The 15,308-nt window shown below is 35.6% G+C and overlaps 1 protein-coding gene across 5 annotated transcripts in view; it reads left to right on the forward strand.

The window, feature by feature from the left end:
* Positions 1-15,308, forward strand: part of LOC123545243 (estrogen-related receptor gamma-like) — a 159,010-nt gene that overhangs the window by 41,246 nt on the left and 102,456 nt on the right. The window lies entirely within an intron of this gene.

A 15,308-nucleotide genomic window follows, 5' to 3' on the forward strand; every position in this document is an offset into this window, starting at 1 on the left:
CAGAATGAAGACTTTAATATCTTTGCCTTATAGGTAGTGATATGAGCCGTGCCATGAGAAAACCAACATAGTGGGTTTGCGACCAGCATGGATCCAGACCAGCCTGCGCATCCGCGCAGTCTGGTCAGGATCCATGCTGTTCGCTAACAGTTTCTCCAATTCCAATAGGCTTTAAAAGCGGACAGCATGGATCCTGACCAGACTGCGCGGATGCGCAGGCTGGTCTGGATCCATGCTGGTCGCAAACCCACTATGTTGGTTTTCTCATGGCACGGCTCAATTATTAATTTGTCTTTGTGTGATGTCATTTTGTTTTATATTGAGTTTATGAGAAGTTTATAGTAAGAATTGTATTTTCTGGCATTTGGCATACACATGTTCAGTACAAGTGCATGGTGTTGATGTTAAGAATTATTGTGACCTTTCTATGAAGTTTCCTGTATACATACAGTAAAACTTGGTACGTTTCATAAGCAGGGAAAAGGTAGTTAGGGCTGTCAGCAGTAATTGGGTGATGTGAACTTAATTTTCTGAGGATGTGGCTGGTGTAAATTTTCTGCCCAAGTAAGAAATGCCATATATAGTAATTCTTTATGGAAGTTCATTTTTTTATTGTAAAAATAAAAGGAAAGGTTTAACTCTCTGATGTACATTGCCATCCGTGCTTGGGTGATATATTAATTTAAGCTAAGATGGTGCCACCACAAAATAAAGGTCTTTAAGCAATGATTTGAACTTGCAGTATGGATGTTCCATTGGAGTAATGAATGTGAGTTGTCTGTGAAACAATAAAGTGATGCACATTTGAAACCTTGTTTGGGGGGTAGAATCCTTTTATGTGAGGAAGCTACCGGTATCCGGCTGGCGTATGGAATGTTAATTGTTCTACCCAGGTTCCAGACTTGTGACTGAAAATGTGTCTCAGAAGGGGCACCTAGGGTCATCCTCCAAAACCAAAAGCTGGAAAGTTGATATATGACATAATCAATTATAATAGTATCACTGTGCTGGTAATTCAAAAGCAAAGAAAGTAATGCACAAGTGTCAACAAGTTTCCTTTCACTTGGAAAGTTACCAGTTGATTCAACAATATACAGTAGGGTTATTATAAGTGTGCGTGGTTCTGCAATGTTGTATTATTATTATTATTATACCAGATTTATATAGCGCCCTTTTCATGATAAACACGTTCAAAGGCGCTTTACATATAGCAAACGAAGCCACACAGGGCCCGAAATTCATCCTCTACTAGTACAGACACAGAGCGATCTGACCAGAGGGACAGAGTGAGATAAAGCCCCCAGAACAAACAGAGAGAACAGAGAGAGATACAGGCATGTCCGGCTAACTTAGCCAAGCTCTTTGCGAATAGACAGTCTGGTTCTTTAACGTGCCCGGTGTATAGCACCGATACACACGAAGCCGTCTTTCCTGGGAAGAACCAGTACAGGCCTCTTAGTCAGATGGGAGACACTCAAGAGCATCTCAGAAATTTCCAGTTCCTGGACCGGGATTTGAACCCTGGACCTCTGGATTGGCAGTCAAGTGTGTTACCACTAGACAACCGGTGTGTATAAGGCTCAATTGGATTTTGCAAGGCCTGGATCCCACCAGGCGCTTGTGCATAGTGAGATCCGGACTGGTAAAATTCATTTATGCATAAAGCATAATGTGTTGCGGAAAATGGAAAAAAGCAAGGATGAATATTCAATAGGGAAACACTGCAAACCACAGCAGCACAAACAGGCATGTACACAAGACAAACACACATACATACACAAACACAACAAACACATAAGCAGGAAAAAACAACATAGCTGGGCATGCCCAGGGACAGCCAGTGGCCAAAAATATGTTGGGCACCTAGCCTGAGTCCCTCGTAGAAAAAAGAGGGGGCGTAAATGCAAGGGAGCATTGATGGGGAGGGGGGTTCATGTGGTAAGAGGAAAGACAAGACAATATGTATAACATGAAATACGAAACGGACAAAAAGCAATCATAGGCACCCATAATGTTAAAAGAAGATTGCATTTTTGTTTAATCATAGGCACCCATAATGTTAAAAGCAGATTGCATTTTTGTTTCTGCTGCATTTTTAGCTCGACTTTTCAAAGAAAATGTAGAGCTATTGCACTCGCCCCGGCGTCGGCGTCGCCGTTGGTTAAAGTTTTTGATAAAGTCAAATATCTCTGTTACTATCAAAGCTATTGACTTGAAACATAAAATACTTATTTACTATCAAAGTCTACACCAGGAGAAACAATCCCCATAACTCTGATATGAATTTTGACAGAATTATGCCCCTTTTTAGCTCACCTGTCACATAGTGACAAGGTGAGCTTTTGTGATCACCCTTAGTCCGTCGTCAGTCCGTCCGTGCGTCCGTCCGTCTCGTGCATCTGTGCATCAACAATTTCTTGTCTGCCTATAGTGGTTTCATTTATGATTTGATTTTAACCAAACTTGCACACAACTTGTATCACCGTAAGATCTTGATTCCTTTCTTGAACTGGTCAGATCCCATTACAGGTTCCAGAGTTATGGCCCCTGAAAGGGCCAAAATTAGCTATTTTGACCTTGTTTGCACAATAGCAACTTTATTTATAATTTGATTTTTACCAAACTGGCACACAACTTGTATCACCATAAGATCTTGGTTCCTTTCTTGAACTGGTCAAATCCCATTATGGGTTCCAAAGTTATGGCCCCTGAAAGGGCCAGAATTAGCTATTTTGACCTTGTCTGCACAATAGCAGCTTCATTTATGATTTGATTTTAACCAAACTTGCACAAAACTTGTGTCACCATAAGATTTAGGTTCCTTTCTTGAACCGGCCAGATACCATAATGGATTCCAGAGTTATGGCCCCTGAAAAGGCCAAAATTAGCTATTTTGACCTTGTCTGCACAATAGCAGCTTCATTTATGATTTGATTTTAACCAAACTTGCACAAAACTTGTATCACCACAAGATCTTGGTTCCTTTCTTGAACTGGCCAGATTCCTTCATGGGTTCCAGAGTTATGGCCCCTTAAAAGTCCAAAATTGGCTATTTTGGCTTTTGCAGCCATAAAGAGACTTCATTTATGGTTTTATTTGATACAAACTTCCAAAATATCTTCAACAACAATAAATCTTGGATTCCATGACAAATCAGATCCATTCGTAGGTTCCAGAGTTCTTTTATATCTGATTACCTCCCCTGATTGTAATCAAAATGGATTTATATCAGTAAGTACTTAAGGGACTTATTTGAAATTTCATTATTGTCATTAGTTGGACTGAGTCAATGAGGGTAGATAACTATGGACTGATTTTATGTCAAATTACCTCCCTTTATTTCAAATTAAAATGGGTATATCTCCGTAATTAATGAAGATTTGAAATTTGAAATTTCATTTATGTCAACAGATTTATTTGGCAGATCCTTCTTTTGTTAACTTACAATTATTTATTTATTTTTGAGTCGGCTAAACGCTGTAAAGCGTTTGACGAGTCCTTGCTATCGCTCGATTTCTCATTCTTAAATGGCCTCACAACACAGCGAAGTGATGTAGTTCCATTAGATTGTCTCTAATTTCAAAGAGTTCATTGATCGAATGAAGTTCATTTATGTCAATCCTATTTGCTATGACCAATATACGATGTAATCTGTCATATTTATGACTTGTAATTGTGCAATACTCGAATAAAGCCATGTATTTTCTTCCGCGGTAACTCATTAAGCATAAACACGCATAACGATTCTGCGGGATTTGGTAATACATTTGCGCATATGATTATGGTGACGAATTTTATGCCTTTTTGTCACAAAATAGCAAATATGATGTTCGTAAATTCAAATAAAAACTGCATATTAACTTATAAGCCAAATTATCCATTTGTTACCCTGTCCGTTTCAAAAAATAATCTTTAAAATCATTGCGCAAATAACAAATTTATGGCGCTGTGCATTTTATGAATTGCGCAGGCTTACAAAGCTTGCGTAACATCCAGAGAAAGACAAAATATAGTTCCAGAACATACTGCTAGTATTTTATTGAGTGGGTACCTCTGAAAGCATTGGAATGTCTCTTATCAAAGAGTTTACCACATCGGTGAAATTAAATTATGACAGCTTCATTTTAAATGACCCGAATAAGATATGTGCAGTACGTTAATTCTTCCGCGAGACTTCGTGGATGAATCCTAACTACATTCTGGACACTTGTCGGCGAACACGCGTGACCTGTTTACAACAACGCTTCTATGATCTTGCGTGGGTTGAATTTTGCAGTCAGTAAACGGATAAATTATCGGAAGAAGAAGCTCTTACTGGTTTGTTTAGTTACTACTGATATTAAAAATGATTTTATTTCTTATTTTTCGAGAAATAAACAAATCGGCAAAACATTAAATTGTATTTTCTTGTAGTTTTTGAAATCGAAAGTAGATTGTCTATGTTTGGCTGCTTTGACGAAACGAAACAACTTTTTTTTATTAAAAGATTTAAATAAGAAGTAATTTAACCGTAAACTTCAATGTCAGATACTGCCAATTGCTGCTAAATTTCTTCGTATCATCACAATTTGTAAAATATATTGTTGAAACTGGAGAAAAGTGTACTCGTATCCGGATATAATATTTTGGGTAAATATCGAGCAGTGTTATGAAATTTTAACATTCAAGTAACATACATGATAGATATTATTGTAACAGAAATGATTCTAGAATTTATTTTTATTACACCTACATATAATCTATATCAGACTCATATTCTAGTCCTGAGGCATGATCTGAAAGTAAAAAGATGAAGTGACAGTCATACTTTGGATATTGTAATACTAGAAAGAATCTAGGTAATATTTAGAAATTGAAACAGAAGATTTTCAGTTAAAATCGCACCAAAGGCTGTATCAAGGGTCTACATATTCAAAAATTTCTTGTGGTAATACCCCAAACCCTACTTGCAGGAGGGGGTATCCTCCCACACCCTTCCCCCATATTGCCACCTTACAGTTTGATACATTTGTCCTTTTACCACCTGCCGCAATGCCCATTTCAAAATCTGACTGCAATTTAAAGCGGAAAGAAACACCCCTCCTCATACCCACCCTGCTACCGACCACGTAAAAATGGCTCAAACATTTTTCTGCCTAGTCAGGGCCTGTCTGTCTACATGAATCAAAATGGATAATTGAAAGTGGATGGACTTCGGGATAACAGACATGATTTTTAAGGGGTTAACAAGTCTGAAATAGAATAAATGATAGTTTTAACTAAAAAAGAACTGCATTTATTAATATCGGTTACACTATATATTGACACTCAGCAACATTTACATACATGTATCTCTAAACGCAAAAGTAAGTATACTTTAAACTGACATCACTTATAATATGATTGAACAATACCTAACATATGACAAGGCTATCGCCAGGCCCATTATAATATCTGTAAAATATCAGTTCTTTCGTCCATCCATTACAAATTGTATGTGGCAATCCGCGCTGTGAAATTTTAAATTATAAATTGTCATATTCAAGTTTTATCATGTGCGAATATATACCAGCCGATAATTGCCTCTTTTGGCAATGCCGGAGGCAAATGTTTACTGGAAAAATATATAAAGTCATGGGCAGTATCTTAGTGTCAGCTGTCGAATTGTAGTTTGTACTTTCAACATTTTTATTTCTGCGAACCACTCTTCAATTTTAGAGAAATATATTGGGTTTAAATACTTGTATAATGTCAATCAAAGTTTTACTAGGCATCGACCAGACTGAATGTTCATTTCATTTATTGTAACAAAATCTCTCTTTAGTTGGGGAAAAAAACTAAAAACAAACTGAAACTGGTAGACTATACTGTCAGTACATCAATCATTAGCCGACTCAGGCCCCTTCAGGCCTTTGATTTTAATTACTTCCCATTTACGTTACTATAAATAGCTTGTTTTTAGTAACTTTTTTATTATTGGCCATAGGGAAAAACTGAGACCACTTTTCTGTGGTACAACATGGATGGTACCTCCAATTTTTAGGTGTATTTTGACATATCTTTACCTTGTAAGAATTTTTTTTCTTTTTGGTTTAATTTCTTCCCTTTGTTGTTCCTGTCCTTTGGACTTAGATATTTTTTCTGAGGACCTTCTTGTCCTCAAGTGCAATGGTAACAGGTGAGCGATATAGGGCCATCATGGCCCTCTTGTTAACTTAGAATTTTTGGTTAAAGTTTTTGATAAAGTCAAATATCTCTGTTACTATCAAAGCTATTGACTTGAAACTTAAAATACTTATTTACTATCAAAGTCTACACCAGGAGAAACAATCCCCATAACTCTGATTTGATTTTGACTGAATTATGCCCCTTTTTAACTTAGAAATTTTGTTAAAATTTTTGATAAAGTCAAATATCTCTGTTACTATTAAAGCTTTTGACTTGAAACACAAAATAGTTATTTACTATCAAAATCTACACCAGGAGACACAATTCCTATAACTCTCGTTTGAATTTTGACAGAATTATGCCCCTTTTTAACTTAGAATTTTTAGTTAAAGTTTTTGATAAAGTCAAATATCTCTGTTACTATTAAAGCTTTTGACTTGAAACACAAAATAGTTATTTACTATCAAAATCTACACCAGGAGACACAATTCCTATAACTCTCGTTTGAATTTTGACAGAATTATGCCCCTTTTTAACTTAGAATTTTTAGTTAAAGTTTTTGATAAAGTCAAATATCTCTGTTACTATTAAAGCTTTTGACTTGAAACTCAAAATAGTTATTTACTATCAAAGTCTACACACAGAGACACAATTCTCATAACAATAATTTGAATTTTAACAGAAGTATGCCCCTTTTTAACTTGGATTTTTTTTTACTGGCAAAGCTCAAATTCAGAGTCAAGCACTGAGAAAAGTCGAGCGCGCTGTCTTATGGACAGCTCTTGTTGTTTCTGCTGTAAGCAGGGTTTTTTTTTGCCCTGTGATGGCAGTATATTAGTCAATACATCATTTCTCTGCCTCATAAATATGTATATGAGGTAAGACCTGACATAGGTCTGACAGTCTCATTTAGAACTAATTAACTTCTGGTTTGTTTTGAGTAATAAGAGTTGTCTACATTAGTATCGGGAAGAGCAGTCTCTTTATTTTGAAAGAAAAAACCTTTGCTAGTTTTGTTAAAACAGTATGTTCAAGCAGTAACAATTATGTAGCTATTTGAAACTGAGTTTTAAAAAAATTCACCAGATGTAAAAAGCTTATTGTAGGCTCAAAAGTGTCATATATCTATATTTAGCAATATTGAGATTTTGGTAACGGTAAAGGTAAATTTTATTTACCAACACTTTGTGAAACTATGAACATAAGCTCTGTAGAGCTTTTGAGCGATCCTATTTTTACCCCAAGCAATTTCCTTATAGGTCAGCTGAGGCAATCGGGATAAAGTGCCTTGCCCAAGAACACACTGCAATGGGAGTAGCCAGGAATTGAACCCGTGGCCTTCACCTCACTAGGAAAGCATCTTAGCCCTCTCAACCAATGTGTCCACAGAAATTTACATCTTTATAGATCTAATTAAAATGACAAAAAGGCGATTTCAAAATGCAACAACAGTTTTTCTCATAATGCTTATAATGGACTTATGACGATTCGCTTTTTTCTGTCATGATATACATCTGTCAGGATTTCTTTCATACTTAGATTACAGAATACTTCAATGCCATATCAGTCTTTAAATGACTTTTGTTGCCTGCTTTTTTAGTATAACAGATATTTATGGATATAGACAATTAACACTTGAAGATAAAGGGGGCATACTTGAAATAGAAGTTTGAAGGTCATAAATAATGTTTACTTCTTAGAACTAAATGAAATGAGGGACAGTTATGCCAGCTGATTTAAGGATGTAGAATACCTTGTCATCAGGGTAGATTCAAATTACATTGAACTGCAGCAATTTACTGTATTTCATGTAATTTAATGTTTCAGCTTCTACAATCTCGGGTTCGTTTTTCTCTGTTGCTTCAGGTACAATTTTATCCAGGTTTGACGTACATGACCATTTAAAGATGTTTATATTAAAAGAAGTAAGAAAATATGGATATTTAACATTTTTCATTGTATTTCGGTTTATCCGTAGAAGTCTGAGTAGTTGATAGAAGTCTGAGTAGTTGTTCATTTTAGTGCCATTCTCTTTATGACCAAAATGGAATATTGGAGTAATTTGATTAGCAGAATATCAAACACTTTGCATAGTACCCTATTTATCTAGACGTTTAATGTAATCTTGGCAGCAGAAATGTTTAAAATATCTTGTATCTAGCTTTTCATCGTAATTTCTTAAAAAATATAACTATTTTTCTCTTTTAATGCAGCTAAAAATCATTTTTGGCATCTTTTTAAGTAAGAAATTATAATGTTTTTTTCTATTTGTAAGGTATACTACCTCCTTATAAAAGGTTGACAAGGAATATAGGTTACTCAAAATCATGTTAGTTCAAGTAAATGTAACTTTTGTCATTGAAATGTTAAATGTGCCATACCTTTAACACTTGGAAGTTATTTGAGGAACTTAGTATTTAAACTTAGACTTGTTTGCAACAAAGAACTAAAAATTTAAACTTAGACTGGTTTGCAAATTTAAACTTAGACTGGTTTGCAACAAAGAACTAAAGATTTAAATTTAGATTGGTTTGCAAATTTAAACTTAGACTGGTTTGCAACAAGGAACTAAATATTTAAACTTAGACTAGTTTGCAACAAAGAACTAAATACTTAGTTAGATCGTAACTTAGACTGGTTTGCAACAAAGAACATGGCAGGCGCAAAACTATTGTATCTTGTCCTTTATTTATATACACTTACAATAGTTTTGCACCAAGCCCTTGGAATGGTCTGAATGTTTAAGGCTGGAATCATAATTATCACCTGATGCTCCTTGACAATTCCTAAATCCCATAAGACAATTCTACATGGGATGTAGCTGGAAAGTAAAAATTGAAGAGACAGAGATGTCAGACAGATCACACTTATGGCTGTTTATTTTATTGTTTCTCCATAGTATAGTTAATATTGTTGTTTACAGGGAAGCTCAGACACGATGGTGATACAAAGAAGTTTCTTAAAACTGAATTTATTTTTTTTAAATTAAATTAGAGCTAAAATATTGGTATTTTGGACAAAAATATACATGTATCTTTAAAACAAACTTGACAGATCTTGTTCAAAGTTTGCTTAAGTACCAATAATTGTAAGAAAAGAATCGTGGGATGAGACAGAATTGTAATCATGATACTTGTAGATATTTCTGGCAAATTGATTGGTTCTTGTAAATTTGTGAACTCTGCAATTTGTATCATGTTATATACAATGTTTTCTACTGATTTAATCCAGCAATGTAAGTTTTGGCAAGCACTTTATGTTCAATCAGTGATGGATTTTTGTTTTAGTATTATGATACAGGAATAGCTGTGTATATTTATTCATCAGAGGTCATATTTGTCTTCCAGTCAGCCTCATGGGGGTATGATGTCTGAAGTAGTATAACATAGTTCTTGCAGACAGTGTCAAAGCCAAAACAATGTTATCATTGTAAATATTGAAAATCTGGCCCCAAAACTAAACTACTGCAAATTGGTCAATTCAGATGATTTTAGTTTCAAATTGTCAATCAGTAAAGAAAACAACTGTTACAGCTTGTAAATTATATTATGTAAGAATGTAATGAACAACCAACAGCTGATTGTGTTGATTTGTTGTTTCTTTAGATCCAGTCCATCCATTTCCTTCTTCTTCTTAAAAAAAGAAAGAAAAGAAATAGAGGCAAGAATCCAGTAAGAATCTAGTGTAGGTGTCTTTTGCTGTTTGACAGAAGACTGTTTTTGTGCATGACATGTTCTAATCTCTGGCCTGGCTCGGCCAGATCAAAAATTGGACACATCGGGCAAGGCCAGACCAGATTTTAGAACATGCCTTTGTGCATGGATAGTTAAGTATAAAATATTATGGGTATATAAAAAGTAGTGCAGTTTAAGCAATCAACCAATGCAATAGAGAAGAGTACCTGCACTGTTAGTTGATTGGCTTAACATTTTTAAAGGGTTTCAGTTTTCAAAATCAGGAAACTGTTAGTTGATTGGCTTAACATTTTTGGGGGGTTTCATTTTTCAGAATCAGGAAACTGTTAGTTGACAATCGCTGGGGATGGAGAGAGTGGGGGTCATGAGATCTGTTTTCTAGGCATATATCCATAAATAACATGCTAAAAGCTGACTGTCCAGATCACTGTTGTATGTGTTTTGAAGTTTCACTGACAACTGTGAAAGATAGTAAATTTGTGTCCAGTAGTGTGTTGCTTTTTTGTTTGTTTTTTTTTCCATCATTTTATTGTTTGTTTTTTTTTTCCATCATTTTATTGAGGTCTTTATTATGACTGACTTTGGTACAAAGCAGATTGTAAATTTATTTATTTATTTGGGTTTTACCGCGCACCAACACAGTATAGGTTATATGGTGCCAAACAGGACTACAAATTTTGGTTTTATATCTCATTTACATCAAAATAAAAACATGAGGTATGGAATCAGAATTTGCATATCTGCTGGAATCACAGAGTTACAGCAAAACCAAGTGTTAAGACCCTATTAGTCACCTCTTATGATCATGCAAGGGTAAGGCAGTGGTTCCAATTCTTTTCATACACAGATCGTCCCAGAACCACATGGGGCCAGATTGTAAAGGCCCAGGTATATGGATAAAAGCCCTATCAGAATTACCTCCCAGTTCCTATCCAGAATTGACACAGAGCAGCAGTTGTCTCTGTCTTTGATTAGATTTATTGCAGTCATACTTATAAAAGCAACAGAAAGAATAAAAATCAACAATATGGCTCTAACCAATAGCTTATAAAACAAGCCCTGTATGTTATACAAGAAACATAAGAAGATTTAGTTGGATTAAGGGTAAATCAGAGTTCATCTACTTTATCAGAGATGCCTTGAAAGCTTGAAGGGTTAAAAGTTTTGCTTTGGTATTGGCTTGATTGATGATGAATTGTTCTCTGTGATTATTACTAAGGGTAATTGATTGAAACAATTGTGCTGATTTTAGATAGAGTTTCCTGATTTGTGGCACAGATAGTTAAATTGATGAAATAAATTCACCCAGCTATAAAAACTGTAAACCCAGAAAATGTTAGTGTGTCTCCTGAGATGGTTTTGAATTATGCCTCTTGTCGTATTATTTGTTTTATGATATTTTACAAACATATTAATCTGGTATAATGTATATAACAGATACGGTCATTGCCTTATGTGGTTTAATTTATTGCTATATAATTTATTTGCTTTTACTTTCTGGAATTTCACCAGTCGGTTGATATAGTATGACAACTTTACAGTTTTTCATGGTGGATGAAGATCAGGACAAGATTTCAGTGTCTATGCCGAACCACCGACATTCCGCAAGCCGGTTGGATAGTTTCCTTACATTAAAGTATTCTTCACCCTAAGCGGAGTGTTGAACCAACAGCAATTCATGGAACAACCTAGTATGTTGACATGATGGGCTTAATGGATAACTATGGTAAAATGTCCTGAAGTTAAATGGTTTAAACAGTTTTCTGTTAATTTTCTTGGTCCTGATTTTTCCCAAGGCCCACACTGGGCTGAAAAAAGTTTGAGCCACTTTTACATTGTCGGTCGCGGGGAGGTTGCGTGGAGGGATGTCTCCTCCCGTGTCGAAAATTTTTGTAGTTTCCATTAATATGTCTCTCACCATATATTGATTTACTTGTCTTTGTCTGTCACAAATCTTGTCCGCACTCTTAAGTCGAACATTTCTCATCCGATCTTCACCAAACTAGAAATATTTAACTGTTGATTCTTTAGCAATTGTAGCTTCTGTTTTTAGCTCACCTGAGCATTGCTCAGGTGAGTTTTTCTGATCGCTCGATGTCCGGCGTCTGTCGTCCGTCGTCTGTCGTCTGTCAACATTTAGCTTGTGTATGCGATAGAGGCTGTATTTTTCAATTAATCTTCATGAATATTGGTCAGAATGATAACCTTGATGAAATCTAGGCCGAGTTCGAAAATGGGTCATCTCGGGTTAAAAACTAAGTCACTAGGTCAAATCAAAGAAAAACCTTGTGTATGCGATAGAGGCTGTATTTTTCAATTGATCTTCATGAATATTGGTCAGAATGATTGCCTTGATGAAATCTAGGCCGAGTTCGAAAATGGGTCATCTGGGATCAAAAACTAGGTCACTAGGTCAAATCAAGGAAAAACCTTGTGTATGCGATAGAGGCTGTATTTTTCAACTGATCTTCATGAAATTTAGCCAGAATGATTACTTTGATAAAATCTAGGATGAGTTCGAAAATGGGTCATCTCGGGTCAAAAACAAGGTCACTAGGTCAAATCAAAGAAAAACCTTGTGTATGCAATAGAGGCTGTATTTTTTAATTAATCTTCATGAATATTGGTCAGAATGATAACCTTGATGAAATCTAGGTCGAGTTTGAAAATGGGTCATCTCGGGTCAAAAACTAGGTCACTAGATCAAATCAAAGAAAAACCTTGTGTATGCGATAGAGGCTGTATTTTTCAATTGATCTTCATGAATATTGGTCAGAATGATTGCCTTGATGAAATCTAGGCCGAGTTCGAAAATGGGTCATCTCGGGTCAAAAACTAGGTCACTAGGTCAAATCAAAGAAAAACCTTGTGTATGCGATGGAGGCAGTATTTTTCAATTGATCTTCATGAATTTTGGTTAGAATGATGACCTTGATGAAATCTAGGCCGAGTTCGAAAATGGGCCATCTGGGGTAAAAAACTAGGTCTCTAGGTCAAATCAAGGAAAAACCTTGTGTATGCGATAGAGGCTGTATTTTTCAACTGAACTTCATGAAACTTAGCCAGAATGATTACCTTGATAAAATCTAGGCCGAGTTTGAAAACGGGTCATCTGGGGTCAAAAACTAGGTCACTAGGTCAAATCAAAGAAAAACATTGTGTATGCAACAGAGGATGTAGTTTTCAATTGATCTTCATGAAATTTGGTCAGAGTGATTGCCTTGATGAAATCTAGGTCGAGTTTGAATATGGGTTATCTGAGGTCAAAAACTAGGTCACTAGGTAAAATTAAAGAAAAATCTTGTGTATGCGATAGAGACTGTTTTTTTCAATTGATTTTTATGAAGTATGGTCAGGATGATTGCCTTAATGAAATCTAGGTCGAATTTGAATATGGGTTATCTGAGGTCAAAAACTAGGTCACTTAGTCAAATCAAAGAAAAAACTTGTGTATGTGATAGAGGCTGTATTTTTCAATTGATCTTCATGAATTTTGGTCCAAATGATTGCCTTGATAAAATCTAGGTTGAGTTTGAAAGTGGGTCATCTAGGGTCAAAAACTAGGTCATATCTAAGAAAATGCTTGTTTTATCGCAAGAGACCAATTTTTTGGTCCAATCTTAATGAAAATTGGTCAGAATATTTGTTTTCATGAAATCACTAGGTCAAACATGTTTTACACTGTTATGGTGTGTTTCTTAGGTGAGCGACCTAGGGCCATCTTGGCCCTCTTGTTTTTTTAAAGAATCTTCAATTGGACCTTTAGATCTGAAAGAAGCCATTGCAAAAGTTTGACAAGTGGCGATTTGGACTAGTTCCATGCTCGTTTTATAATCAAGGACACGGAAATCATATTTTTTTCACACATTTTTCTTTTGATGTGGCTAAAGAAAAAACCAGCCCACCCGCTTAGCTCAGTAGGGAGAGCGCAGATCTACAGATCTCGAGCGTATGTTCCATGACGCTTTGATAAAAGACATTGTGTCTGAAGTCATTTGTCCTCCACCTCTGATTCATGTGAGGAAGTTGGCAGTTACTAGTGGAGAACAGGTTTGTACTGGTACAGAATCCAGGAACACTGGTTAGGTTGTTACATAATTGCAATACTGTTGAAAAACGACGCTAAACCCAAAACAAACAAACAAAAGAGAAAAGAAATGGAATAAACAAGCACTCGTAATTAATTCCTCTGATATAGTGACGGTGATTGCCAATTTTAACAATGTTTGAAAAATCATCAAGTAATTTATTGTTTCGCCGATTTGTGTATTAAAGGATTAAAAAAATTAAATCAGTAGTAGAACAAACTAGTAAGAGCTTATTTCTTACCCAGTAATTTATCCGATAATTGATAGCAACCCATGTGTTAAGATGTTTATTACACGCGTTACTTTACACAGTTGCAGGTGCATAAAACGCAGACTGCTTATCGGTATCAATTTTTTGCAACCCGAACTGAAGGCAAATTATCTGAACCAGTCAAAATTCTAGAAAGGTTACGATTCAGAACAAACAAATGTTTAGAAATTTCCATTTTCGCCACTTGCGCTTTTTATGAGCCACTTTTATCGCAAATTCACCAATTGGCTCAAGTGGCGAACAACAGCGTTGGCCCTGTTTCCACGTCTATTTTCTAAATAGACCATACTTCTAAATACCAGAGCTTTCAAATTCTGAACACCAGACGATATCTTCCAAAAAATTTGACTTCCTTCAGTACAGTTTTACTTCCAAAAATCTCACAACAGAAATAGGTAGATATTTGTTTGAAAGCAAATCTATGCCTCTGGGAAAATTTCATTTGTGATTCCATTGTTTACCAATTAGCGTTGACCGATTATTTTGACACATATTAGAATCACTACCTGTCGATCAAAGGATCAGACAACGCAGAAGATCTTGATAATTAGCTAATGATCTTTCATTAGGGAAATGATTAGCAGTTTAAATTTTGATGTTTACATCAAACACCTTCATGGATTTTTAATTCTAATAGCAGTATCATTAAAAGCCAGCATTTAGCATACATGTGATCTCCCGCGCGGGAGGGTTAAAATCCCGATTTTTTCACCTTGCCTCCCGTCTCCCGACCAAAACCATATTTCTCCCGCTTTTCAAAAAAAAAAAAGTCAGTATTTTGAATGGGTTGATAATTACCGAGGAGTGCCAAACATGTTTACACAGTAAATCAAAGTATCACCGACTGTTGTGTATTATACATGTTTGACACGCATGTAGCTGGAGGAAAGAGTTGTTTGTCAAAGGTGAATTAGGCCTATTAATTGTTTGTTTTGATAAGAGATTAGGCAAGCAGGGCCTTTTCCACCTGCCTCACGGGGCAGAATATCGGCCTATTCTCAATGCCAATTAGGCTCCATTTTTTACCAATTTGAAGCAAAAAACTCTCAGTCATAAGAAATAATTCCCAACTGAAATGAATTTTAATTATTCAAAGAAAAGTTTTGT

The sequence above is a fragment of the Mercenaria mercenaria genome, chromosome 1 (assembly GCF_021730395.1).
Source record: "Mercenaria mercenaria strain notata chromosome 1, MADL_Memer_1, whole genome shotgun sequence".
NCBI classification, from domain to species: domain Eukaryota; kingdom Metazoa; phylum Mollusca; class Bivalvia; order Venerida; family Veneridae; genus Mercenaria; species Mercenaria mercenaria.